This window comes from Quercus lobata, chromosome 10 (assembly GCF_001633185.2).
Source record: "Quercus lobata isolate SW786 chromosome 10, ValleyOak3.0 Primary Assembly, whole genome shotgun sequence".
NCBI lineage: Eukaryota > Viridiplantae > Streptophyta > Magnoliopsida > Fagales > Fagaceae > Quercus > Quercus lobata.
The window spans coordinates 54,175,968-54,181,882 of record NC_044913.1 but is presented as its reverse complement, the minus strand read 5'-3'; positions in this window follow the sequence as shown (position 1 = coordinate 54,181,882).

The window sequence follows — 5,915 nt, the reverse complement described above, 5'->3', positions numbered from 1 at the left end:
TACAAAATCTTATCTGATCTTCATTTATTTACTTTTTTTTTTAATGGTAATATTTCACTTTACAATATATCCAATATCAAATATTTTTATTTTATTTTGTCACTTTATTTAAATATTATTTTTTTAATCTTTCTTTATTTTTCCTCTATATCTCTTTCTTTCTCTTCTTCTTTGTCTCTCTCTTATCTAAAGCTATGTCTGGTTGGGATAATTTTGAAAATGATGAAAAAATGAGAGTGGAAAATATGAGAGAAAATGGGTGAGATGGGAGGGGGTAGAGAAATGATAGGGCCCGACTATTTTCTCTCCAAGCCCACCAAAACTTGATCTCCCCAAATTAGGGAGAAAATGGAAGTGAAAACGAGAAACTATGATTTTGACGAAATTTTGCTTCACCACCAACAAGCAAAGGTTTTTTTTTTTTTTTTTTTTTTTTCCATTAGTTGGTTTTTTTCTTTTTTTTTTTTTTTTGGTGGTGCTCATTTGCTTTTTGTCTTTTTGTTAATTTCTTTTGTTTTTATCTGTTTCTTCCATTCTCTTTTTTTTTTTTTTTCCCTTCTTTTGTCTTTTTTTATTATTTGTTTTGGATCCTTTTGGCTTGTGATAAATAAATTAAAAAAGAATAGAAAAAAGAGCAAAGTGTTTATGCACATTTTTTTTTGTTTTATTTAATATGAACTAATTATAAATTTATACCAAATTTATTTTTTATAATTTTTCATCTCTCTACTTTTCTTTCCTCTCAACCAAACACATATGAGAGAAAATTAATCCTCCTACTTTTCTATCTCATCGAATTTGGTTAGATCTTGCTAAATCTAGCAGAAATCTAGGTGGATCTGATGAATTTTCACCAAATACTTGCCTGAAAATGCTTGGAGTTTCCAGATTTTGTTGGGTTTTATGGTTGGGTCCAGTGAGTCGGGTTTAAAAGAAGAGAACCTGCCTATCAACCCATCGGAGTTAGTTTTTAAAGTTTGAAACCTGCCACCGACTATCGATGCTCTCGAATTGGCTATGGGTGGGTGGAAACTCCTATATACAACAACCCATGGCCACAATTGAAACCCACCAACGATAACAAACAACATAAACAAAACCCATAGATTCAATCAAAGAGAAAGGTAGAGTCAAGAAGAGAGAGAGAGAGAGGAACAAGAGGGAGTCTAAGAGAGGAGAGGAAGTGAGCTAGATTGAGTTTGAGAGATGAGAGAGATAATAAAAACAAATAAGAGTTGCTATAGTCAACTTTTATTTATAAGAGTTTATTGTAGATCAATGTCAAATTTTTTTAGATATAGCACCACTAGTGTAGTATAATTTTTTTGATTGGAGATGCTAAAATAGCTAAGTGGTTTTAGCATCTCCAATATGAATGTTCTTAGGGGGGGGGAGGGGGGGTAACTAATGAGGTGGGTAAAGTGATAAAGTCCAAACCACATGTAGGCACTATTAAAATAAGCATAGGTGAGTTTAATATCATTTCCCTTATTTTTAAAATATATACTTCTTCTCTTTTAAGTAATATACAGTTCTTAATATCTAATAATTCAATGGTTTTGTTCAAGTTAGCTCTACTAGTAATGTCTCTAATGGGTGAATAAGAGATCTAGAGTTCAATCCCTGCCTACACCAAACACGTCTTGGTGTCTTGATCTGATTATAAAGAGCAGAATCATCAAAAGCGAATGCCATAGGTTGAAACTTTAGAATAATAATAAATGGTTTTTTAGGCCTAATATGAACCCATTGGTATGATATCATTATAGTATTAAATTAATGAGACTTAAAAAAAATTTAAATATATAATTACCTACAAAAGGGTATTTTACAAATTTTGACAAAAATATAATGTCATTCTACTACCTTATCATGTCATATCACCAAATAGATGTAAAAGAATAATTATTTCATTATAGTTTTTTTATATTACAATGTAAATTATGTAATCATCATTACAATGTACTAGAAATGCCCTAGATTTTATTGTTATAATGAATTATAATTTCCATTTGAAAGTATTAAACTTGTGATTGCAATATTATCAATTAGAATTTAAGATCTAGCATGTGATTATTCATGAAATTCATAAGAACAAATGGATTATTGCAAGAACATTATGTAATAAACATGTGAAATCATTTGATTTATGAAAGTTCAAATATGTGTAAAAACACCCTTGAACGTTTAGACTCCCAATTTACAAACTAACCAATTCAAGCATTATGTCAAACAACTAGTGTGCGGAAAATAAACATAAGCTATAATATAGAATTAGATAAACTATCTAAGCCAAATTAAAATCACAACCCACAGTAGATAATAAAAGGCAAAGATAAAAGGGAAGGAATATGCAAACACAAAGACAACACGCGATGTGTTATCGAAGAGGAAATCGAAACCCTTGGTGTAAAACCTCTCTGCCGCCCTCCAGTGGTCAATAATCCACTAGAAAATGTAGTTGGGATACATGTACAGCAATAGACTCTCCAAGCCTAATCTACCCAGTGCACCTAAGCCCTCCAAGCTTCTTACTCCAATGAGGTTGCGTCGAACCTATATCTTTTCTAGCTTCCCGGATTCCGCTACTTGACCATAGCATCCGCCATCCTTGGCATCTTCCAATACTTCCCAAAACTCCAAAAATACTCAACACTCTAAATGGGTGTAGGTAGTGTTTGGATAGAAATCTCCTCTCAATAGGTATGACAATGAGAGAGGGAATGAGAAGAGACTACAAAGATTTCTCTCTAAGAATAAGTAGCTCTCTCTAATTGGGCGGGTGTTTTGAAGAAACCTCTCTCAGGGTTTTTCCTTCTGAATAGCCACACATATTTTGTGGGAATGACGGGAATTTATACTGGTGTGAGAATGGAATGCAAAGAGTCAGTTTTTCCAAAACAGGGCTGGCTGGCGACTTGACCTCACGACTTGACTGAGTCGCGTGTTCAAGCTGCGAGCTAACTGAGTGGTCAGTCTGGATTTTTGTCCTGTAGTGCTCCAGCTGACATGACTGTTCAGCTCCCCTACATGCTCTGCACGTGTGCAACTTTTGGCGGCTTGCAAGCCGCGAGCCACCCACGAGTCCTAGCCGCGAGCCACCCACGAGTCCTAGCCGCGAGTCTCTGCTTCACTGCACTGTCTTGAGCATTTCTTCACACTCTCTCACACACTACCTTTACATGATTCCCACCTAAATATAAGGTTTCTAAGTACTGTATTACAAGCAAATTTGTCACGGAATAAAGCTAATTAGATGGTTGAATAAATTCAACCTTACAATCTCCCTCTTTGGCTATTTCGTGACAAAACCCTAAAACAGACTCTAGACTTAACATGTGAGTTGGGAACAGTTGAACAAAACTCACTCACACCTAACTCTAGAAGCTGTGAAGCACTTGAATCATAAGAACATGAAACTCTTGAAACACAACAATACACCATGATCATTGTATGCAGAAAAGCATGAAATGCATATAAAACAAGCTAAAGATGATTAAGCAAAGATGAAGTGAAGAATCAAATCATGATTCGATCAACCAAGTGAACACCACAAGGTAGTGATCACAATGCTCATTCACAGTTGGAATGAACATAAGGACATACAAGCTAACAAGCACGAGGCAAGATACTTGTATGCTCAACACTCAACCAATGCATAATACACAAGGTATATGCATCTAGGAACAATTCTACAAGGGCACAAGAGTGACAGTACATAAATCAAAATGTAAGACATTTAGATAGAGGTACTGATTTCAACATAGCATAAAAGGCTGCATTAAGGAAGGTACAAACAATAAAGCCTACATAGTATACATAAAACATTAACCCTAAAAGCTTACAAAAGCACATGGGTACAAATCACAGAATACTGAATATAAACTTAAACAATATAAACTAAAAATGCTTAAAGTTTCTCCTCTTCAAAGTGATGAGAAGCTGTGATGCACTTGGAACATATATACTTGGAACCTGAAACACTTGCACAAAACACATTAGACCCTCAAGGTAAAGCAAGTAATACAAGGACAAGTATAATGTAACAAGTAAAAAGCGATCAAGTAAACATGTTGTGAAACATATGAGAAACTTGATCAAACACCAAAACAGTCATATAGAAATTACTACAATGATCACAAAGTAAAGCAATTGATCATCCGAACATGCATTCAATGAAGCACAATAGCATAAAGAAGTATGCATGTCCAAAACAAACATGATACGATGAGAACAATAAAGTATAACTCAAAGCACCATAAAGCCAACAAGAAAACAAACAGAACAAAGTTTTCTAGTTAACACAATGTCTTCTCCCCCTTGGTATATGCATCTCCACTATAGAAAATCTCTCCCCCTACATATGTGCATGAGAAATAGAATTTCTCTCCCTAAGGATGTGCACAAGAGTCATATAGAAATGACAAAACACTCCAGTATACAATCTAGAGTATACTCTCCCCCTTTTTGTCAAGAATAGACAAAGGGTCAAGAAGAAAAAGATGGCAAGAGATGAATGAACGAATAATGATAATGATGCATGAGGGGTGCAAGATGAATGAGAAAATGAAGCTCAAACCCAAGACAAAGTAAAATGCTACAAAGTATAAGGTAAACAAGACATGATAGGATGAAGAAGCAAGGTATAGACCAATGCATAACAAGGGTAGCAAGGGTGTGTGTAAGAGGTGGCTAAGTGCAATGCATGACCAATGCATGAAAAAATGCACATGTGGTGTAAGGTGTGTTAAATACACAACCAATGAACCAAACATGTTCCTAATGAGAAAACATGAGAAACCCTAAAGTTTGGTACTCATCGGAGTCCAAACAGGCGAGAAAATGTCTAAGAGACATTTTATCAAACACCTAGCATGCACACTAACAACAATAATGTGAAACAACACATGAACATTATGAAATCTACCCTTAATACATGTTCTTTCTGCCACAAGGGGCCAACATCCAATGCAAATAATCAAAAGAAACCAATCCCATGAAGAAATTTGACAAAAAAATAAGTTTTCCCAACCCTTATGATGAAAATCCCAACCAAGAGCATAAAACTCTCCAAAACATAATCTAAGGATCAAAATTAATGAAAAGAGTTTATAATTACCTTAGAAATGTTAATGGAATGAAAAACCATTCAAATTGATTGGGTTTTGATATAAAAATATTGAAAGAGGGGTTTTAGAAAGGATGAGAGAGGTTTAAAACAAGTTTCCCACGAAAAGGCTCTTTAAAAAGCTGATTCTGGGCGTTTCGCGACTGGCGAGTCGTGAGCCAAGTCACGAGTGAGCCGCGAAACCCCTCTGTATGAACTCGCAGCTTAAACTCGTGGCTTGCAAGTTGCCAAACCGAGTACCCAAAACTGGCAGCTTGCTGGCAGCTCACGCAAGTAGCCAAAATGAGTGGCCAAAAATTCTGACACTTGTTTTTCAAAACAGAACATGTTTAAACATTGAAAAACAAAGTAAGCACTAAACATAAACATAAAAAGTGATAAAAATCACTTCCAAAAACATATAAAATGATCAAAAATCTTTTTGGATTAATCCATATAAGATTAAGCACACATACATCACATTTAGACAATCTAACAAATGAATAAGACATTCATTGAACATTAGGCAAGTGTGTTATGTGTGTGTATCAAATGTAGAATAGTCCTTAGTCTAGAGTGAAGCTTCAATGATCAATTCAATCAAGTCATACACAACTAGTACTAAGTCAAGTGGTCTATCTCAATTATAGAAATGAACATGTATGACCTCCCACAAGAAAATGATTACATAAGATTGAAGCTTTTCATTTGGCTTCTTACAATTCATATCATTTGATCATTTTGAATCAATACAACTCATTTTTGAGATTGATGCCTGAAATTTTTGATATTTCAATTTGATGAACAA